The 25098-nt window shown below is 35.3% G+C and overlaps 1 pseudogene; it reads right to left on the reverse strand.

Moving 5' to 3' along the window:
- Positions 1 to 5801: 5801 nt before the first annotated feature.
- LOC123834413 (keratin-associated protein 20-2-like) lies at positions 5802 to 6330 on the reverse strand (annotated as a pseudogene).
- Positions 6331 to 25098: the final 18768 nt, after the last annotated feature.

Here is a 25098-nt window from a genome sequence, read left to right on the forward strand (position 1 = left end):
GGCAAACCAATGGAAGTTTGGGCCTCATATTTCAGACTAATTTGCATTGCAGATTTCTTGAATCTATGGTTGGGAAGAGATGACTTCATAAACAAGAATAATTTGCATTTGTGTCAGGATTCTCACAGCAAATCAGGAGGCTTTTGTAAGCAATTCCTGTCTATTTAGAAAGCTCTAACTCAACCTATTTTTGTTTAGAGCCTGTGATTTTCATGGGACACTCCTTATCACATCTTTGGGGGGTATTATCTAACTATGAAATGTGTAACGTAGAATTATAAAAATCTTTATGTATGAAGGTGGATTTTGGATGGGATAAGTTAATGAAATCACAAAATGGATAATCTTGGCTTTGAAAAAAAATTTTCATGCAAACACTAATGTACCTATGCATTTCTAGTGATTACTTCTGGTAGACTGCCTGTTCATTCATCTATAGGCACTTTGTTTCATAAATCCATATTAATAGATCTGTCCATTCACATTTAGACTTGTGTCATTTTTCAACTCATTTTTCAATTCAACCATGCAATTAACTATTTATATATTCATTTTCCTTATAATGTATTAGTTAATTTGCTAGAAATAGAATTGAAGTTCCTTATGGGTGAAACCTACATATGTCCTTATATATTTTTATTCTATAATGAGGCAAAACTTCTGTCAAAAATCAGGGTTCTCAACAGGACACACATATTGGAGTAAGAGATGTTTGTCCAGAAAACTGGAAGAACACATTATATGTCTAATTGAACCCTACAGTACCAGATTTTCTGAGAACATCCCCATACGATTCCTTACTTTCTATTGTCTTTTGTTTTTCAGAGGGACTAGAGACTACATTTCTCAGAGTCTCTTGCTAGAAGGATTTCAAACTAAACTATTCCAATGACAGGCTTTTGTTTAAGATTGATCAAGATTGGTTAAAGAGAGGAGAAAACCACATTATTAGAGAAGAGCAGTGGGAAAATATATGACTTTTGAAATATGTGAAGTTTTACATGAAATACTGGCTATTGTCCTGACAATCATCTGTGGTTTTTGCACTTTCTTGACTTACTGAAACATAATAGAAAGTCTGAGCAGTAGGGGAGACATTTCTTGGCTTTTTTCTTCCAGAACTTTCATTGGTTGAGCAAGCTAATACTTCTGTTAATTGAATCTTTTCTTGCCTTAAATACCCAGAACATTTTCTGGTTTCTTTTCCCCAAAACCTGATTGATACATAGCAATGTCTTGATATACACATAATATTATTAACGATATGTAATATATAAAATTATGTGCAAATTAGACCTACATTTTTTATTGTGCTGCAAAGTAAATGTTATTTTTTTTAAAAAAGGGATGGTACATTTAAAGCCTTTAACAAAATAAGTATGGGTAAAAACATTTAGAGGTTAAGAAGAACTAATTATATATTCAGAGAAACAAACCCTGAGGGAATTTGTCATAAACAGACTTGCACTAAGAGAAATACTAAAGGGAATTTTTTCAGCAGAAAGAAAATTATTTCAGCTTGAAACATACAAATAAATGAAAGAGTGAGGAACAAGGAATGAATGAATATGAAAGTAAAGATAGGTGAATATTATCTGCACAAATTGTCATCATTGTCTTCATTGTCATTTTCTCTGGAGTGGGGGGAGGGGAGTCATATAAAACATATATAGAACCAATAAGCTTGAAAACAATGATATAAAAGATGACAAATAGTATAATTGTGATATTAGAGTTACTATACATTGCTTCATGTATGTGTTTTGAGGTTGCAGCAATATGTGATAAATAGCAAAGAATGCTAATTTATATTAGGGTATAATAAGTAAAAAATACATGTTTTATTCTCTAGTGAATCACTGCAAGAACAGTAAAAGAGTAGATAATCATCAAGAAATAGAAGAAAAATAGAATATAAAATATTTGATCAGTTCCAAGAAGGCAAGAAAACAGAAAATGGATCATAAATCTGGTACAACAAACATAAAACAAATAGAAGAATGGTAAATTAAAACCAAAATAAATGGGTAATGTGAATAGATGAAAATACAGAGATTGTAAGCCTGGAAAAAATATACCTAACTACATGCTGCTTAAAATAGACACATCTCTAACATCATGTTACAGGATGTTTGAAAGTCAAAGTATAGAAAAAATTTTACCTTGCAAACATTAGGCAAAAGAAAACTAGTGTAGCTATATTAATATCAGACCTTAAGACAATAAGAATTTCTAGAACAAGAGAAGGAAATTTCATAATCATAAAGTACGAATCCATCAGGAAGGCATAATGACTTTTATTTAATATTCAATATTAAGCAAAAATACCTTTCTTATCCTAATGGGATAAAATAAGAGATGTGTCTTAATAACTGAGAGAATAAGGAAACAAAAATAAAAGTATGCAAGAATATTGAAGGCCTAAACAACACAGTAAACTTGGCCAGTGGATGAAATATGACAAAACCGGGGCGCCTGGGTGGCTCAGATGGTTAGGCATCTGCCTTCGGCTCGGGTCATGATCCCAGGGTCCTGGGATCGAGTCCCGCATCGGGCTCCCTGCTCTGCAGGGAGCCTGCTTCTCCCTCTGCTTCTGCCTCTCTCTCTCTCTCTCTGACTTTCATGAATAAATAAATAAAACATTAAAAAAAAAAAGAAATATGACAAAACCAACATCAGAAAACAAAATTCTCAAGTACACATATAGTAAATTTTTATATACTACTAATGGGAATTATAAGCTGGTAAAATCTCTTTGGGAAACCAAACTTAATTCTGTGACCCATGGATTGCACTTTTAAGTATAGACAGAGCAAAATGTGATTAATGTTTGCAAGATGTATTGTTCTCCATCATTTTTTCAACCTACCTATGTCATTTTTGAATTGAGTTTTTTTTCTAGAGAGCATATGGTTTGATCATTTTTTTTCTACTCTACTTATCTCTATGTTTTAGTTAGTGTAGTTAAGCCATTTATACTTAAAACAATTATTGATATGCTGATATATCATGTTTGCCATTTTATTATGTGTTTTCTACTTGTTTTCTCTGTTTATTGGTCTTCTCTTTCTCTCTTTTTACTTTCCTGTGGGGTACTTGAAATTTTTCTTGATCCCATCTTGATTTACTTGCACCATTTTTGAATATGTCTATTTTTACTGTTTTCTTAGTGGTTGCTGTAGACTTCACAGTATTACTTATATTATTTATCTGAGTCTACTTATATCAACATTTTATGACTTTAAGTGAGGTGTAGAAATCTTATTCCCATTTAGGAAATACAATTGTCTTAAGCATTTCCCTTACATTTATAGACATCACATCGGATAGTGTTATATATTTTGCTTCAACCATCAAATACGACTTAGGAAATCATTAGAAGAATAGTTTAAAATATTTACCCCAATTTTACCCACCCTAGTAACTCTTTTTATTTCTGTAGTTCCAAACCTTCTATTATTATCATGTCTGTTTTAGAGAACTTTCCTTAGCCAATTATTAAAAGTAGGTGCTAAGGACAAATTCGCTTAGTTTTTCCTTCATCTGTGAATTCCAGAGGATTATTTTTGCCACATGTAAATTTTACAGTTAATTCTTTTTCTATTTTAGTTTTGAAAATGTGTCACTTCCTTCTAGCCTGAATGGTTTCAGACAAGAAATTTGTTGTCATTTAAATTGCTTTTTCCCAATAAGCAACACACTGGGAAATAATGATTTTTCAAAATTCTTTTTTTAGTTTTATTCTCTTTTATTCTCATCATCTTCTAGTACTCTGATGATACCAATGTTAGCTTTTTTTGTTATTGTTCCACAAGTCCAGGAGGCTCTGTTTGTTTGTGTGGTCTATTTTCTTCCTGTTGTTCAGTTTAGTAAATTCTATTCACCTGCCCTCAGGTTTATTGATTCTATCATTTGTCATTTCCACTTTATTGTTAAACTCAGTGAGTTTTTATTTTAATTTTATTTTGGCTGTTGTATTTTTCAGTTCTATAATTTTCATTTGGTCCTTTTTATAATGTCTTTTTGATGAGATTTTCTATTTTTTCATTTAAAGAGAATTTTTAATTGCTTCTTTTTAAAGATTTATTTATTTGAGAGAATTTTTTGAATTGTATTCTAAATATTTTGGATAGCATAAGACTTGGATCCTATTTCACCTCTTTTTCTCTCTTTTTAAAAGCAGCAGTCTTCTTGTGAGGTAGCAAGGGCTAGGTGTGTGTGTTTGTTTAGCTTCCTCATTGAAGATGGGTGGAGTAGTACCCGTCTCTGTCTTGCTGACACTTTATGGTAAAAATAGGGTGCCTAATTGCACTGCCTCATTGCCTCCAAGTGGGGAACATAAACCCAGCTTCCAACTGGGCCCTGTTGATACCACAGTCAATGTGAATAATTTGGTTTTTGCTTATTATATCTGTATACATAACCATCTCATCTCATCTCATCTCATCTCTTTGATGAGTGACAAGCTGCCACAGCAACATGGATCCCACTACTGAGAAGCCCACAGATTTTTTGGCTATCACATTCTATAGAGAGTGTATAATTTGACAAAAATGCCATAATATTAAAAAGATTCAGATTCTGGAGATTGATGAATATAAATAAACAGATCTTTTTTTTTTTTTTTTTTAAGATTTTTATTTATTTATTTGAGAGAGAGAATGAGATAGAGAGCATGAGAGGGGGGAGGGTCAGAGGGAGAAGCAGACTCCCTGCCGAGCAGGGAGCCTGATGCAGGACTCGATCCCGGGACTCCAGGATCATGACCTGAGCCGAAGGCAGTCGCTTAACCAACTGAGCCACCCAGGCGCCCGATAAACAGATCTTATTTGTCACATGTTCTTAAATGAGAGTATGGAAACAGAAAGAAAAATTTTGCATAATTGTTAGCATCCTTCATTCATTAATAAATGTTTGTAAAGTACTTTCTACAGTGCTTATACTTGGTGACCGTTTTTCTAGGTGCTGAACTATAGGACTTACTTTTGGTATTTTAATATAATCTTATAGTCATACCACAAGAACATGACAATTACAAAAGACCATTAGATAAATATCCATCTTGGTAGAAAAATGGACTAAAGTTACTTTAACATATTCATAATTTTTTAAAATTTATTTATTTGGCAGAGAGAGGCACAGAGAGAGAGGGAACACAACAGGGGGAGTGGGAGAGGGAGAAGCAGGCTTCCCGCCGAGCAGGGAGCCCGATGCGGGGCTCAATCCCAGGACCTTGGGATCGTGATCTGAGCTGAAGACAGACGCTTAATGACTGAGCCACCCAAGCACCCCTAACATATTCATAATTTTGTGTGAAATTTTGAAATATAATGAAAATGAAGTGAAAAATAATGAATCCTGTTTCATGACAAAAAGATGCCTTTCACTGAAATCTCCTAGAATGAAATTGTTCCTAGTAGCTGGATCTATAAGAAAGGTAACCTCAGTCAAAAACTACCAGAGTTGGTCAAACCAAAATAATAAGTCTATACAAAAGCACAGCAATAAATGGTTCAATCCAAATGTGTAGTGTCAGGAAAAGCCTAAGAACAGAGACATCAGAATAGAATCATGGAAAATTAGGTTACTATTATAGAAAGTGTTATTAAGTAATTAAAATAATTATTAGTTACACTTTTAGCTTCTGAAGATAAGGTTTTAGTGTGATCAAGGTGATGATGATAGTAAGTGGCTGTAGATATACATGAATGCATAAATTTACATTAACATTGCCTACAAAGAATGAGAGTCCTATCTTTCTGCTACTTCATCACTTTGGGAATGCAAATAGCACAGTTTCTTCAGTCATAATCATCAAAACCTAAAGGAGACAAAGACAGATAAATGAAAATAAAACAATATTGACAATTAGAATATTGATTTTAAAATGAAGTTAAATTTTTCTGTCCATGAAAGCTGTTGAAATAAACTGTGCACTGAAGTAAAATGGAAGTATAATTTAAGAAGAAAAAGTTCTATAAATCATAACATATTTCAAATGATTTTAATCAACCAAGGTGAAACACACCAAATTTGAACCTTACTCTTCCCTCTCAGCATTCCTGTAGGCTGATTGGGTTGAACACTATTTGAGGAGAGAATGGAGTTCTATGTGAAGAGTTCTAAAAATAGAGTCAGTCACAGGAGGAGAAGTCTAATAATCGAAGTGACTCTAGAAGTTCCTCAGTAGAATCCACAGGACCAGAATATTTCACAGCAATATGGGTGACAACAGCTGTATCCATACCCACCCTAGCCATAGCCATAGTGACAGCCTAAGTGGCCATAGCCATAACCCAAGCCACCATAGTAATTGCTGTGGAAGCACATTACAAAAGGAGTGGATGGTTCAATTGAAAACAAAGAAACATGCCTCAGATTGAATGTGACCATCTTCATACAACCGCTTATACACCCTCAATAGTGGGTGGAGAAAATTGTAGGCAGTGTTCACTGCATATTTCACACTAATTTTCATTAGAAAATTTTTAGGGTCTCTTGATCCATAAGGTGAAATGAAGCCTTCATAAGTTAGATTCCTTTGAAAAAATGTTAGAATTCCTACAGTCAAATCATGTGGCTTTAAGAAGAGGCATTTTTTTTTCAACAAAAGAAAACAAATAATTCAATTAAGAATGGGTAAAGGATCTGAACAGACACCTTACCAAAGAAGATGGATAGATGACAAGTAAGCATACAAAAAGATGCTCAACATTGCACATCATTAGAGAATTGCAAATTTAAACACTGAGATACCACTATACAACTTTTAGGATAACTGAAATCCAAAACGCTGAGAGCACCAAATATTGGCAAGAATGTGGAGCAATAGTAACTCTCATTCATTTTTGGTGGGAATGCAAAAGGATACAGCCACTTTGGAAGACAGTTGGTCAGCTTCTTACAAACTCAACAAATCTCTTACCATACTACCCAGTGACCTATGCTCCTTGCCATTTACTCAAGTGAGTTGAAACATATGTCTACACAAAAACCTGCATTCAGATGTTTATAACAGTTTTATTCATAATTGCCAAAACATTCAAGCAACCAAGAAATCCTTCAATAGGTAAGTGGATAAACAAACTGTGATACATCCATGTAATGGATATTATTTTGTGAAAAAATGAAATGAACTGTCAAGCCACTAGAAAGCATGGAGCAACCTTAAATGCATATCGGTTTAGACAATTAGCAGAAGCTACATATGGGATGATTCCAGCTATATGACATTCTAAAAAAGGCAAAACTATGGAGCCAAGAAAAAGATCAGAGGTTGCCAGGGGTGTGGCGGGAGTGAGAGAGGGATGAGAATGTGAAGCACTGGAGATTTTTAGGACAGTGGAGCTATTCTGTATGATACTGTAATGGTGGACACATGTTATTATGCACTTGTCTAAACCCATAGGATGTATTACACAATGTACACTGAACTGTGGTCTTTAATTAATGACAATATACCAATATTGGCTCATCAGTTCTGACAAATGTACCACACTAATGCAAAAGGTTAATAATAGAAGACACTCATGGCAAGAGGATGAGGGTGTATATGGGAGCTTTCTGCAGTTTTTCTGTACATTTAAAACTGATTAGAAATCAGTCTATTGCTTTTTTAAAAAAGAAATGTTTGTTTATTTTTCAAAGACTGCTTACTCTGGATTTGGCCAGTTGATAAATATTACCAAATTACTTGGTATGACATAGAGCACACAAGCATTCCTCTAAATTTATGGGTTTTCTGTTTTAGATATTTGTTCTACTCAACTGTGGATTTCTAGGAATGTTTATATTTATATAATTCTATTATACAGTCTAAAGTTTTATATTGTATTTAATGGATGAGTGGGTACCTTGAAAGGGAAATTACTTGATGCTGAAAGTCTACCAAATTTCTCCATCTGTTCTCAGGTGAAAACATGTCTTGTCTAGTACATCATGTTTTCTATGGAATACGTTCAGTAAACTGACTTAACGTATTTTTATGCATTTTAACGAAAAACCTTATTCATGTATATTGTATAACATCCAGATTATGAATAAATCATAAAGGTAGAACTTGATGAATTTCCAAAGTGGGCATACCTGTTTAATCAGTACTTAGATCCAAAAATCACATATCACTAATATCTCAGATGACTCCTTTTATGCCCATTTCCATTCAACACCAGCCTTTAAGTGTAACCATTCCTGATATCCAAAACTATGGACTTGGTTGCCAACTTTTGAACATGATACAAGTGTAATCACACAAAGAATATATTTTATCTGGCTTCTTTTGAGCTGCTTTTTTTTTTTGGTAGATTCATGCTTTTTGTTTTCTCACTGCTGTATCAAATTCAATGTACAAATATACCATAATTTCTTTATTCATGATCTCGATGGTCATTTGTATTGTTTCAAATTTATAGCAATATTTTTCAAATAGTGTTGCCACAGACAATCTTGTACATGTCTCTTGGTACACTTATGCATGTATCTAAGACATGCTAATTATTATTACAATAATGTTGCTTTTAAAAGCCCTCCTCTACCACATCTTCTTTATCCACTCATCAGTCAATGGACACTTGGGCTGTTTCCATAATTTGGCTATTGTGGATAATGCTGCTACAAACATCAGGATGCATGTATCCCTTTGAATTACTATTTTTGTATCCTTTGGGTATTTACCAGTAGTGCAATTGCTGGGTCATAGAGTAGTTCTATTTTTAACTTTTTGAGGAAACTTCATACTGTTTTCCAGAGTGGTTGCATCAGTTTTCATTCCCACCAACAGTGTAGAAGGGTTCCCCTTTCTCCACATCCTCACCAACACCTGTTGTTTCTTATGTTGTTGATTTTAACCATTCTGAATGGTGTGAGGTGATATCTCATTGTAGTTTTGATTTTTATTTCCCTGATGATGAGTAATATTGAACATCTTTTCATGTGTCTGCTAACCATCTGTATGTCTTCTTTGGACAAATGTCTATTCATGTCTTCTGCCCATTTTTTAATTGGATTGTTCATTTTTTGGGTGTTGGGTTTGATAAGTTTTTAAATATATTTTGGATACTAAACCTTTAGCAGAGATGTCATTTGCTAATATATTCTCCCATTCTGTAAGTTGCCTTTTAGTTTGGTTGATGGTTTCCTCCACTGTGCAGAAGCTTTTTATCTTGATAGAGTCCCAATAGTTCATTTTTGTTTTTGTTTCCTTTGCCTCAGGAGATATATCTATAAAAATGCTGCTATGGCTATATGTAATTTTAAAGATTTTATTTATTTATTTGACAGAGAGAGAGAGACAGCGAGAGAGGGAACACAAACGGGGGTAGTGGGAGAGGGAGAAGTAGGCTTCCTGCTCACTGAGCAAGGAGCCTGATGTGGGGCTCAATCCCAGAACCCTCGGATCATGACCTGAGCCAAAGGCAGATGCTTAATGACTGAGCCAACCAGGTGCCCTGGCTTATATGTAATTTTAATTGTACTTCTTCTTGGCAATGCAGTTTTTAGAATATGTGGTTTGGTGCCTTTCATCAGTTTTGGAAAAGTGTGGACTATTTTCTCTTCAAAAATGGCTTCTGCTTTATTCTTTCCTTTCTTGCTGAACTCCAATTACATTTCTTACTGTTTCATGAGGTCTGATGTGCCCTTTATACTCTTTTTAGTGCTTTATATTCCAAGTATTCTATTTTTACTTCAGTAGAATAGCTTTCATCAATCTATCTTTAAGTTTACTAGTTCAGATTTCCTTTAGCTTGTCTATTGAGTTCTTAACTACATTGTTCATTTGCTTTCTTTCTAAGATCTAGAATTTAAAATAGATTCTTTGGTGAATTTCTCCAGTTTTAACACCTATTTTACAATTTTTCTTTAAGTTTCTTGTATGAATTAATCATGACTATCCTTAAATTTCCAGTTTCCAAATCCAATATATGACTCACCTTTTGGTCTCCTTATATTGTCAATTGTTTCTTTTGTATTCTTTCAGATGGTTCCACAAACTCAGTGTTTTGTATAACCATTGTAGAGGAGCCAAAATGATACTGTATTTCATCACAGAGATTTTGTTTTTGTTTTTGTTTTGGTCCTAGGTTATTCAAAAAGTTCTGATTGCCTTAATCCCAACAAAGGCTCACATAAAATTAGGTTCCTAGAATTTTGTAATTTTGATAAGGGCCTGTTTACCTGTTTTCTTTCAGGTGATAGGAGTACTCCTTTGGATCTTCCAATTCAGGGCACTTCCTGGCAATTCCTGAATTTTAATGATTATTTCCTCAACACCTTGATGTTAAAAAAAAAAAGGATCTGATTTTCAAATGTGTTTGCTTGATATCTTAGGAAATTGACTCTTACAACTTCAGAATTTGGAAACTATCTCATGGAGAAATCTGGCTGTCTGTTAAGCTCAGTGTTCTGCCAGTTCATTTTTATCAGAATCTTGTGTCTCCAATTCTGTTTTGCCAACCCTGAAAAAAGAAAAAAATAACACCCAAAACTCTGATTGTTAGTCTTTTCCCCAGCAAGCTTTTGTTTGCTCTGCTCCTAGAATCAAGGACTGAAGAATTTCACTTAATTTTCTACAGTTGTCTTATCTTTAGAATCTTGGTCCTTTTATTCTTTGTTTGTTTGTTTGTTTTTTTTTTAATTAGCTCTTCATTGTACTTTATGCTTTTAGTTTGAGTTTCCCAAGTAAAACAACTGCTTCAAGGATGGAAAATACATTTAGTTCTGGGGAAATTTAATATGTATAACATATATATTTGATAAAGGCCAGACCCCCTAGGTAAAAAATGAAATAAGCTAATATTAATTTGATACTGAGAAAATATCTCATGGTTTTCATAAATCTATTTTGAATCATAAACTATGTATATATCTTTCTAAATACTTAGTATAAATTGGTATACTTTGAAATATTTTTCAGACATCATGTAGGTAAGAGAGAATGTCATTGTTAGTGCTGATATTTTAAATTTGATAATGCCCATATTCATTCTCTGGGCAAAATATTAAAAAAAATTGAGAAACATTTAGCAGAAGCAAAACTTTAGCTCATGTAATCCAACCATAGATGTTGCAAAAACACAAAACAAACAAATACACACAGTTTTAATGTTCATTTTTTTTTACAAGTTTTAATGTTCTGATATGAAATACAACTATTGTAGATACTGGCCATTTTTATTTATTTTTTAAATTTTTTTTTATTTTTAAAGACTTTATTTATTTATTTGAGACAGAGAGAATGAGAGACAGAGAGCATGAGAGGGAGGAGGGTCAGAGGGAGAAGCAGACTCCCCGCCAAGCAGGGAGCCCGATGCGGGATTCGATCCTGGGACTCCAGGATCATGACCTGAGCCGAAGGCAGTCGCTTAACCAACTGAGCCACCCAGGCGCCCCGATACTGGCCATTTTTAAAGCTTAGATTAAGACATAAACCAACAGAGACGATAAAAGATTATAGAGATGTATATAAAAACAGATTTCTTATGAATACTTGGAAAAAATTGGTATTTTTACTCCTCAATTTTAGTCACATAAAGACCACAAAAGAGCACTCTGAGGGTTCCTGGGAGGCTTGGTCAGTTAAGCGTCTACCTTCTGCTGGAGTCATGATGCCAGAGTCCTGGGATTGAGCTCTGCATTGGGCTCCCTGCTCAGTGGGGAGTCTGCTTCTCCCTCTGCCCCTCACCCTGCTCTTGTGCTCTCTTTCTCAAATAAATAAATAAATAAATAAATAAAATCATAAAAAAAAGAGCACTCTGGCTCTCTCCTGCTCTCTTTCACCATACCCCCACCCCCAACTGCATACACATGTGAATAATCACACCCCAATAGACAAACATACAAGCTAAACTGATGGAGATAATTTAGTATAAATGTAACAAAGCAATATTTATAATTAAATAAAGTTTATTTAATAATACATATGCTTTTTAAAGATTTGTTTATTTGAGAGAGAAAGAGAGAGTGCATCATGTAGGGGGGAGGGGCAGAGGGAGAGGGTCTCAAGCAGACTCCCTGCTGAGCATGGAGCTCATCATGGGGCTCCATCTCACAGCTCTGAGATCATGACCTGAGTTGCAATCAAGAGTCCAATGCTTAACCGACTGTGCCATCCAGGCGCCCTTAATTCATATGTTTTAAGGTAAAATTGATAATCCAACTTAATTAAATTTTATGTCACATTATAAAGGTAATACCATATCAAAGGAAAAACTTTCCTATAAACTACGATACAATCTGACCTGTAATAATGAATCAAAATGGGCATGCTGAATTTCCTTTATTTACCTCAGATAGTTTGATACAAAGTCAGTATTTTTGAAGACATTTAAAAATTTTTCATGTGAAGGAAACTTGGAGAGAATGCAAGTAAAATAGGGTGATGTAGCCAATAGACTAAAAGATCCTCAGTAGAAGCCATAAGACCAGTATCTTCCATAGCACAATGGGCGGCTGCAGCCATTTCCATAGCCACCATAGCCACAGCTCAGGCCACCATAGCCACAGCTCAGGCCACCGTTGCCATAGTAACACATGGTATCAGGAATGGAAGGCTCAGTTGAGGAGCAGGAGGTAGGTATCTTTAATATGAATGCCGCCATCTGCCAAGGGCCTTTTATACACCCTCAGTGGTGGGTGGGGAAAACCACAGGCAGTGTAATGTCCTATATCTCACTAATTTGCTTTAGACAACATCATGAATATTTTTATTTATTGGCAAAACAGGGCCCTCATAACTGAGATAATTTTACTCCTATATCAGGACTCCACCATTTACGGGCCTTTAAAATGAATCTCTTATTCTGTTTTCAAGGCTATGTCTCACTCTATATTTATTTAGTTGAAAAAATATGACTTGATTACATAGCCTGATCAAAACATGAAAACAGGTATCCCATTGTTTGGTTTTGTGTCCATTCTTCTTTAAGAAGAATTTTAAAATGAGCCTTGTCTGGAGGAACATGTTTCCTGAATCTTGCACATAAAGGATGGATATAATATATATTCATATAGTCTTACAAAAAACACTTCCTTCCAACTCAATATGACTACTTATTGGTTATGTTACTGGTAATATGGTGGCAAGTACTTTCATATATGGACATATTTGGCATTTATTTATCAACCTTTCCTTTAGTATGTGCGACTTTGATCTTTCCAGAAAATGTGTGACCATTTTATGGGCAGAAATGGTTTATGCCTTATGCTTCCTTGTGTCATCACATAGGAAGGTGTTGTAGATGTATCTGCAAACCATATGGAGGTTAAGCTTGATGCTCCGTCCTCAACTCATGTTTTTTTTTTTTTTAAAGATTTTATTTATTTATTTGACAGAGACAGAGATAGCAAGAGCAGGAACACAAGCAGCGGGAGTGGGAGAGGGAGAAGCATGCCTCTCCTCGAGGAGGGAGCCCGATGTGGGACTCGATCCCAGGACCCCGGGATCATGACCTGAGCCGAAGGCAGACGCTTAGCGACTGAGCCACCCAGGCACCCCAACTCATTTTTTTTTTTTTTTTTCATCATGGCTCATTTCTGTTCTTCCAGATGCCCCAGATTTGCAGTAGTGAGATGTGTCCTAAACAATGTGTGGATATTATCAGAGAGGTGAAAAGAGCCCAGCATTCATTCTTCATTCCCTCAGTTTTCAGCTGATTGGTGAATTGGTGGAGATAGAAATCCCCAATCACGGAAGGACTAATTGAGCACACAGCAGAGACTATGCTCTAAGTTTTTTTTTTTTTTTTTTTTCTTTCTTTCTTTCTTTCTTTCTTTCTTTCTTTCTTTCTTTCTTTCTTTTCTTTCTCTCTCTTTTATCTTTCTTTCTCTCTCTTTTTTTAATTTCAAATTTTTAATGAAAATTAAAATATAATTGAATTTAATTAAAACATACTTTACATAAAACAAATTTATTTCTATTTAAGAGGATGGGTTTTTTCCACTGTCCAAAAGTACAATGTTCCTAGGAATCCTTTCCTAAATTGAATTGGCATAAAGCAAAGAAATAATTACCATTAATTTATATGAAAAAATTCTTGAGCATTCCCAGGCTCAAAACAAAAACAAAAACAAACAAATAAACAAACAAAAAAACCTTTCTTAGGCATTTCTGATACTTTAGGACACATTTTGCTAACAGATGCACGACATAAATCCAGATGAAGCATGGATGCTCACAGAGTTCAGAGCTCTGGGGGTGAGGCTGAGATGCTGAGCAGAGGTCTTGGGAGAGGAGCTTGGGGCACCACTCTCATAGCTCCGGGGGCTGTTGGTATCTGTAATGACTCACTGCAAAAGCAACAATGAATGCTATTTTCACTTTTTGCCCTTTTTTTTTGCAAAAGCAAAAACCCCTTTCAGATTTCTTTTGGTTAGAGAAACCAGGTACAAATGTAGGGGTTTTTTTTTGTTTTTTGTTTTTTGTTTTTTTTTGTAAAAGCCAAGTGTCATAATGCAAACTTTTGGAAAGCTGCCTGTATACCTAAATGAGTTTTGACAAATAGATTAATACAAATTATGTATTTTCACTCTAAATATGGCTATTGGGAGATTTTGTAAGGTGGGGGAGAAGCTTCCTGACTTTATACTACCAAACTGAAATTTTCTCTGACCCCACAAACACTGCTTCGAACATTGAGAGTAGTGATAGGTATATAGATGGGATGAACAACCTGCTTTCCCTCAGGCTTCTAATTTAGATTATATGAAACTTCACAGAAAAATTCACATAGATTTTTCAGCCTCCCATCCAAGTACTAACCAGGCCCGACCCTGCTTAGCTTCCAAGATCAGATGAGATCGGGCACGTTTAGGGTGGTATGGCCGTATTTGAACCACTCAATTGTTATTTATCTGTTGCTAACCATTGGCCAGCCATTTTTAAGACATTGGGTTTATGTGACAGTGTTATTGTTCTTGTGTTTCCTCATATCACTGACCTTCTCATTCACAGCATGAGATGTCGGAAGTGGTAAAAGGACATTAGAGAAACTTCCAGCATTGTAAAGGAAAATAAATAAAATAAATTTGCTTTCTTCTGAAATTGGAAAACAAATCATCATTTTTCTTTGTTGGGTGAAGACTTACTACACAATCTCTTCACATCATTAAGGTAGATGTTCAAGTATCAAAATGATGCTTGGCATCTCTGGTATCAAGCTGAATTTCGTTGTTAGGGTTCACTTTTCAAATGGGATGATGGCCAAACTTTTTTTTTCTGAGCAAAATGTAGCAATTTCTTGAAAATAAAGTAGAAAGTTCACTTAATCAAAATGCTCTTTGCTTGACTGATAATGGATTCCATAAACCTCTGTTGTCTCGTTACCATTTCCCAATGTCATGAGATTTCTTAAGAAAAAGAAAATAGGATAAGTGGGCACATTCATTTTGGAGATTTTAAATATGGGCCTAAATGAAGTAACTGAGTGCACTGAAGACCATCGTGGTGAGATGGTGAGGTGGCGAGCAGTGAGCAGGTCCTTTCTGGAGGATTTGGACATCAAACGTCATGCAGTCAGCAGGCTCCAGGCAGGGAGTGGTTCGTGAACTATATTGTGGATGACATGCCCAATGTAGGTAGAAGCCTGTGAGGTGTGAGGACAAAGTGATCTCTTTTTTGAGGCACGGTTTGAAGTAATTCAGCTAAAATTTAGGGCATCAAGAAATGGACAAAGGCAGGGATTGTTAAATGTAGTGATAGGGAAAAGGACTGTTTTGGTGGGTAAAAGCATCATTTAAAAATTGGGCCTAGGAAAGCAATTTGATAGTCTGAGCAGATGTAGTAGTAGCTGCTGAATCACGTGGAAGCCTGGGTTACATATGTTCCAAGACAAAAAGAACGGATGTTCAGATCCTTGAATTTGTAGATAAAGCAAAACTTCAGAGACAGCCCAAGACAGTCTGTTCTCTCACCTCTGTTTCTGCCTCATTTTCTCTGTTTCTCTCTCATTTTTTTTCTCTCTCTCTCTCCCTCTATTCCTTTCTCTCACATGCATACACACACACATAAACAGAAAAAAGCAAAAATGATGGAACTGTTAATGTAAATGCAATGCAGCAATATTTGCAGGGATAGGTTGTTGTTAAATATGAATTTTATCTCTCATGAATGATATGAACAAGAATAATGCTAAAACAGCATAAAAGGTAAAATTTTTCTATAAATTTAAGCCATCCCATTGGTTTTGGCCAATCAAAATGGGCGTGCTGAATTGGAATTACTTTTTTTCCCCCAATAGTGTTGACATTTCTGATGTGAGTATGAAGGTTCGGTTAGGACATGAGAAGAGGAGTCCAACAGGTGGAATTGCAATCTTATTTATTTTATTTAGATTATTTTTTAAAGATTTTATTTATTTATTTAGCGAGAGAGAGAGAGAGAGAAAGAGAAAGAAAGAGCAAAAAGCAGGGGGGAGTGGCAGGCAGAGCAGGCAGAGGGAGAAGCAGACTCTCTGCTGAGTAAGGAGCCCGATGCAGGACTTGATCCCAGGACCCTGGGATCATGACCTGATCTGAAGGCAGACCGACTGAGCCACCCAGGCGCCCCACAATCTATTTTATTTAAAGATAGTTTAGCTTGGCGATATGTTGGCTAAACAAAATGATCACTATGTACATCATGTCTATCATAGCTATAGGAGGATTGGGCAAAAGAGAAGGGTTGCTGAGCCTCAGTGTTTCTCAGCTGCAGCATGCAGGTTCCCTAAGACTGTACCATCATCTGGGCAATAAGAGCCTGGAGATGGGTATGTGTATATATGGTCATAGCTCCAATTTCTCTCATGTTCCCAATCAAAACTTCATAGATTATTATATGGTTGGGGTGCCTGAGTGGCTCCGTCTGTTGAGTGTCCAACTCTTGGTTTCAGCTCAGGTCATGATCTCACGATGCTGAGATCAAGCCCCAAGTTGGGCTCCATGCTCAGAGGGGAGTCGGCTTGAGATTCTCTCTCTCCCTCTGCCACTCTCCCTGTTGACACTTTCACTCTCTCTAAAATAAATAAATAAATATTTAAAAATTTAAAAATTATTACATAGTTTGCTATGTCCCATCATTTAAGCTAACAACATTCCATCATTTAGGCAATATTTTATTGAGGCCCACTATGTGCCAGACACTTAAAGCAATGGATTATATTACTTCTATTACTGTGATTATGACTTCTCCTATGATCTTCCCCCCTTATGTATAGCATTGAGTTGTGGCAATGTTGCAAAACCATTTGAAAATATTAATCACCCAAAAGTAATATTTTTTTTTGATGATAGACATGCATACCAAAATCCTAATTAATTATTATGTTATGTTAATCCCCCTACATTACATCATTAGTTTTAGATGTAGTGTTCCATGATTCATTGTTTGTGTATAACACCCAGTGCTCCATGCAGAACATGCACTCTTTAATATCCATCACCAGGCCAACCCATCCCCCCACTCCCCTCCCCTCTAGAACCCTCAGTTTGTTTCTCAGAGTCCATCGTCTCTCATGGTTTGTCTCCCCCTCCGATTCCCCCCCTTCATTCTTCCCCTCCTGCTATCTTCTTCTTCTTTTTTCTTTTCCCAAAAGCAATATTAAATTGATTTATTTTAACACACACACACACATGCACACAAATGATGAAGAAAAACCAATATAAATGCAACAAGTACTTTCAATGAGATAAATGTTTATTAAAATTACTCTAAACTTTTCTCATATAAGATTGTTGATCAAAAAAGTAAGAAATTTGAAGGCAATACAATATCAAAGGAAAAGCTTTTTAAAAATTGTGAAACATTCTATATGATTTCAGTGACTCTAGTAAGGTTTGCAGATTCTGACCTATTTTATTTTATCTTTTTAGATATCTTAGGATGATGTTGACATTTTGGAATAGAAAATGAAATTATTCATAGGAAGAATCATGGAGGCAGATTCAGGCAGTTGGAGGAGAAGAGTAAGTTGAGTTTCTCTGGAGGCTTCTCAGTAGAACCCGTAGGACCAGCATCTTCTGCAGCAAGATGGGCGGTTGCAGCCATATCCATAACCACAACAGGCATAGCCCACACCATTGTGGCCACATCCATAGCCGCCATAGCCACAGCCCAGGCCACCATAGTAGTTTCCGTGGTAAGACATGGTTTCAGGAGTGGAGGGTTTTGCTGAGGAGCAAGGAATCAGTTTCTGTCAGTTTGAACATCACCATCTGCACAGGTCCTTTTATATGTACCCTCAGTGGGTGGGACACGTCACAGGACTTGTTGACCACATATTTCCTACTAATTTACATTGGTACACTTCCCGAGTCTTTGTTTCATTAGGCAAGGTGAGGCTCTCATGAGCAGGATGACTTGGCCGTTGAGTCAGCTTCCCTGCATTCAAATCACATGCCTTTCACGTGTTTTTCTTATTCTCTTTTTCAAGACCTTACTCAGCTTTTACTTATTCTGCTTAAAATATTTGAACCAATTTTTATCTAATTTAATCATTGACTAGGTTCTAAAATGTTGATTTTTTAAATTCTATCATTTCTTTTTAATATATTTTGTGAGGGTCTTCCATAAAGTGAAAAATAACTTTCTTAACAATAGAGCTTATTCAGTAGAGTCAGGTAAGCTTTTCATGTTTACTATTTAGTTTCATAAGTAAATCTCACGTGGGCATAAAAATATATAGAGTTGTATTTTGAAGCTTTATAAACACATCCCCGGGATTTAATATCTGTCAGTATTCCACTATCAGTTCCTTCTTTCCTTGTATACTTTTTGTAGTTACTGAATATTTAAAAACAAATCTAAGACAAGGAGTATTTTCCTTATAAGTACTTCAGTGTGTATGTCTATCACAAAATGAGCTTTTAAAAGATATATATAACTACACCATTATCACACAGATGAAATTTTTTTTAAATTCCTTTGCATTCCCTAAAACTTAATTCATGCTCAGATTTTCTCAATTGGTTCACAAATATGTTTTTTTTAATTTTTTATTGTTATGTTAATCACCATACATTACATCATTAGTTTTAGATGTAGTGTTCCATGATTCATTGTTTGTGCATAACACCCAGTGCTCCATGCAGTATGTGCCCTCTTTAATACCCATCACCAGGCTAACCCATCCCCCCACCCTCCTCCCCTCTAGAACCCTCAGTTTGTTTCTGGGAGTCTATCGTCTCTCATGGTTCGTCTCCCCCTCCGATTCCCCCCCTTCATTCTTCCCCTCCTGCTATTTTTTCTTAACATATATTGCATTATTTGTTTCTTTTTTTCACGTTGGGACTCACATTTAAGCATAATGTCTCTTAACTCTTTTTAAAGATATAATAGTTCTTTTCCAATCTTTTTCTTCATGCACTATGTCTTTTTAACAAAATCATATTATTGTCCTGTAGAATTCTTAAATTTTGGATGTGGCTGATGTCTTCCTTAACTTTTCTTTTCTTATGTTCCTCTATCCCTTATATCATCTCTATCCTGGTAGGTAGATGTAGAGGGTTGAAGTGATTCTTCTTACTTTTTGACAAGAAAAATACTGTATAGATGCTTTGTATTCTTTCTTTTCTATAATATTAGGAGGCACGTGGTGTCTGGTTGTCCCACTGCTTCGCATTTAGTAATGTTGGGATTAATTGAGTTCATGATATAATCTTCCCCAACAATTTTTATCTGTTAATTTTTGCACTTGATGATAGTTATATAGACCCATTACTGCTAGAAGTTCTATCATGTTGATTTTAAACATTCTATCATTACATCTCAGACCACCATAACTGTAGTCATGGCCACCACAATAGTAACATATGTGTTAGTAGTGCAAGGTTCAACTGAGGAGCATGAAATAAGTTTCCTGAATTTGAATGTCACCATCTGCATAGACCTTTTATATAAATAGTAGATATGGCAAACCACAGACAATGTTGACCTCATATTTCAGACTAATTTATGATAAAGCTCCCTATGAATCTTTATTTCTTTCATTTATGTGAAGTGCATTCCTTAAGCCATGACTATTTATTTATAAATAAATAGTATAATGCCTGGTTTCTCACAATCTATTCACTTTCCTTGAATAATAGGGTTCAATTCTATTGTAACAGGTTTGTCCACTCTGTGAACCATATAAAAATATATTTAATGTCTTGGATCAGACTCCATGTGATTCATGACCATATAAGACCTTATTGTTTTTTTTCCTATTTTTTATTTGAAGAATATTAACGTCTACTACATCATCATATATGAGGTGAGTGATTAGAAGAGGAAAGTTACTTGGAGACACATGTCTATAAATTTTATGAATTATTTTTACTACAGCAAAAGATTTTTCATCCCTAGATAGTGTTTCTCACTGATGAATGATGATGAGTAGTTGACTAACTGCAAGTACATTTCTAGCCTATTATAAAGACACCTCTCTTCTTTCATTGATATTTACATTAATTTTTAATATTTGTGTTTGAGTATATTTGTGAAGTTGACCATTTACCTACACAACTTAGCATTTTTCTTATATTCTTTTCCATTAATGCATGATGGCTCCACAGTTAGTCTGTAATCTTTTATTGGAAACTGATGGTATTTTATGCATTCCTCTGTCACAATGTGATCAAGTACCACTGATATAGATATGAGAAATGAGGAGGCTTAGTTCACCGGTTCTGGTGGAACTGTGTTCTATTTTGTCTTTCTTCCTTACCACTGCTAGGTCCCCAGGGTTTTTTTGGTTTATTATATTTTGGTGGGGAGCTTCAGAGAGCTGCACACACAGGTTAGCTGAATAGTGGCGGGAGACACATGTATTATAGACAGATGTGGTTATGCTTGGGAATCAACTGGGTGTAGTTCATGGTGCATGTAGAGAAAAATTCCTTGTCTATAGGAGACCATCCTATAGGTTTTCATTTTTAAATGAACATTTAATTTTCATAACTGAACTGGGTTTTTTTAAACCAACATTGGCTGGATCCAAGTGTGAATCATAAAGGGAACTGGTATGTATCCAACTAGCTGAAAACTACTGAAGCAATTGTATGCACACAATATCACTCAAGAAAGGTATAATATATGAGCATATAAGAGAATTGATGGTGTTTTTCCAATTATGTATAAAAAAGTAATTTTGCCCTATTTTAGTAGGCAATTTTAAGCACACAGTTGTCTAATTCTTTCATCAGAATCACCAGAGGATTTGATATTGTGTGCTTGTCTTCCAGGTACTCCTGGACATAGGTAAAGGATAGTGAAGTATAAACCCTCTACTTTGCATTGCTACAAAATTCATCTTCCCCTCTGAGCTTAACATGAGGAGTTTGAACAGTATCAACTGGACAAAATAAAATCATTGAGGCTCTGGAGGCTCAAAAGAGAATCATTTATCTGGAGGAAATAAATGTGTACACATCTGAATAGCCATGCATTTTCATATGCTATTAATTTTTAGAGTAAGCTCCTAATTTGAAGGCATTTTAAAAGTCATATAAAACATTGACAAAAGATTGTCAGCCTTATTAATTCATTTATTTATTTTCCATTTATTCATTAAAAAAACTCAAATCTGTAGCACTTCCAGGCACTGTCTTGGGTGCTGGACCCTTGTGAATTCTATCAGTGGCATTGTTTTCTTAGTGTAATTTGATTTTTCTCTCAAAACATAGGCTGTGGTATTTTTAAAAAACCAAGAAAATTCCATTGTATGAGATGGATACATAGATTAATATATTTTACCTACTGAGAACAATGAGAAATGACTTCTAATACTATATAGCAGACCATAAATGTCATTTAATCTTATGATCCAGTTTTAAAAATTAATTAATATAAATTTGAAATTCCTAAAGAATTGTTTGGCCATCTGTATTATTCTTAAGGAATAATATCTGCAACACATAATATGTTGATATTTCATATTGATAAAATGGCTATGCCTTTTTCAATCATTTGGGGAAAAGTTTATAGTTTCAAACAAAGATCAAAATGACACAAAACATTAAGTCAAAATAAGTCTTTAATATACTGATGTTGAAATTCCATTCTTCTAACTTTTTTTCTGATAAGGTCTGGTGGAAAGTTGTATTTAATATAAAAATAAATTTTGATATTTATTATTTCAAAACAGAAATTGGAAATATGAAATTCAAAATCACCGTCCCATGAAAGCACTGATTTAATTTCTTATGCCTGATGTGCTGATGTGGTAATGGGGTGGTACTTTCTAGAAATTCTTAAAGACAAAGATGACATACACATCCCCTCTGTGGGCTATGGACGATCACTTAAAGGATGTGAAGTGGAACATCCAAGTACAACCACCCAGGAAGCATGGTTCAAAATACACAAATGTGGGGTGCCTGGGTGGCTCAGTTGGTTAAGCGACTGCCTTCAGCTCAGGTCATGATCCCGGGGTCCTGGGATCGAGTCCCACATCGGGCTCCCTGCTCTGCGGGGAGCCTGCTTCTCCCTCTCCCACTCCCCCTGCTTGTGTTCCCTCTCTCGCTGTGTCTCTCTCTGTCAAATAAATAAATAAAATCTTAAAAAAAAATACACAAATGTGGGGTGTAAGGAAATAGCCCAAGACAGAGGTGTGTAGAATATGGTGACTGGAAATAGGAATGTCATTGTGGGATTTTTATCTGTTAATTAAAAACTCAGCATAGGGGCTAATGTTTAAATATAATCAGGTGTTTGCCGTGATTACGGTTTTATCAAAAACATTTCATTTAGAAATAATTTATTCTTAGGCTTTAATTTTTTAGCATATTAAGAAAGGCAATGTTTCTGTCATAAAAATACACACACATGCACATGCAACAGATGTAACAAAAGTAATGTAAAAAAAGTATTTTCAATACACCACATTTTATTGAAAATTAAAATAAATTTTGTTTCACAGAATGTTGAACTAAAATGTATGCAGAGCATAATTGTAATGCAGTAACAAGAGAAGTTTCTTTTATAAAGCAAGACATTCCAGATGATTTTATTCAACTGAGCTGATGGATGTAGAATTGCAACTCTTCTCTCCTTCCCAAGTATTCTAGAATGAGAGAATCACCATTTCATAAAGAGAAGAACTCAGAAAGTAGATTCAGGAAACATAAGAAGAGGAGTCTTGGAGTACCTCTCGAGGTTTTTCAGTAAAATCCGTAGGACTAGTATCTGCTACAGGGAGATGGGGGCAGCAGCCATATCCATACCCACCAGAGCCACAGCCCAGGCCACCAGAGTAGTTGCCATAGTAGCCCCTGGTGGCAGGAATGAAAGGTTCCGTTGATAATCGGAACCAGCATCCTCAGTCGAAATGTCTACCATCTTCTCAGGGCTTTAATTTATCTTCGGTGGGGGGTAGGGCAAACCGCAGAAAGTACGGAACTCATAATTCACACTAATTTATGCCAGAAAAATTCCTTAAGCTCATGCTTTTTCTTTTAGGCAAAGAGACTCTCATGGGCTAGATTTTTTTTTTCTTTCAGGTCAGAATTCTCACAATCGAACCATATGAGTCTAATAATAAATAATTGCTATATTTTCAAATCTGCATCAAACTAGACTAGTTGGTGAAATTTCTTTGACCAGGTTTTATAGGATTTCTAAAGAATGCTGATTCCTCACTTGAGTTTATAGTTTCATGGGCAGGTATTTTAACTAATGTAAAAATTCTGTCAAAATGCCTGTGTATTTTTTTGGTATGATGCTTCTCCCCAAGGAGAATATTCCTTCAATTCTTTGTACTGAATAGATGGACACAATGTATATTCAAATGCCCTTGTAAAGACACCAGTATTTTTATATGTAATTATGTTACCTTTTATTATTTTTGGAAAATTTTACAATTTTGTTATAAAGTGAAAGATTGAAAAAAAAGTGAAGCATTGACTTACATATTTGTTTTACCTATCAGGTATTAAAAGGATGTGGAGCAAGTGGAGTCTCTGTAAACTCTTGGTGGGAATGTAAGGTGATACAGCCGCTATGGGAAAAAAAAGGATGGTAATTCTTCAGAAATTTAAAAACAGAACTACTATATGGTCCAGCAGTTCCACTTCTGGGCATACATCCAGGTATATATCCAAAATGATTGAAATCAGGTTCTCAACAAGGTATCTGCACTTACTTTCATTGCAACATTATTCACAATAGTCAAGATATGGAAACAACATAAATGTTTTATTGATGGATGAATGCATTAAAAATGTGGTAATACGTATAATGGAATATCATTCAGCCTTAAAAAAGGAGGTAATTCTGTCATTTGTGACAACATAGATGAAGCTGGCTGGAGGACATTTTGGTAAGTGAAGTAAGTCAGTCACAGAAGGATATAGTGCATGATTCTTATGTGAGACATCTAAAATAGTCAAACTCATAGAAACAGAGAATAGAATGGTGGTAGACAAGGATTATGGGGAGGAGGAGATGGGGAGTTGCTGTTCAAAGTGTATAAAGTTTCAATGATGCAAGATAAATACGTTCTAGAGATCTCTGTACAGCATTGTGACAAGTCATACTGTACTGTGAACTTAAAATTTTGATAAGAGTGTAGATCTTATGTTAAGTGCTCTTACCTCAATAACAAAAAAACCCCAAAAGAGGAGGGTGAAACTTTTGGAGGTGATAGATATGTCTATTACCCCGATTTTGGTGATGGTTTCATGGATTTCATAATATGTGGAAACTGATTACATTTTATACCTTAAATCTGTGCAGTTTTTTTGTGTATATCAATTACACCTCAGTCAAACTGTTAGAGAGACTGGGCAGAATGGGGGGATTTTTTGCTTTTCTCTGTTACAGTGTGTCAAATTTATTTCGGTATAGTGCTCCTCTAGTCAGTTCAAGTAGATCTGGAGACTTCTCTACCCATTCATCTTCTGCGTTCCATCCATCTTAACTGTTGCCCTGGGGGGAGGGGGTATCTTGAGTGAAGTATCCTCACAAAGCAGCCACGTATCAGCATAGGGGACACATGATGACTTGCAGGACTTTTGAATTCTATTCTGAAGGCAACTGGAAGGGTATGTATGATGCAGACAGAGAACATTTCTTACTTATGAAAGAGCTGGATTCTCTCTTAGGAGAGGCTATGAGCCAGGTTATGCTTTAAGATGAACATTTAAATTCAG

This window comes from Mirounga angustirostris, unplaced genomic scaffold, assembly GCF_029215605.1.
Source record: "Mirounga angustirostris isolate CCGP_5_RB_7025 unplaced genomic scaffold, mMirAng1.0.hap1 SCAF_1, whole genome shotgun sequence".
NCBI lineage: Eukaryota > Metazoa > Chordata > Mammalia > Carnivora > Phocidae > Mirounga > Mirounga angustirostris.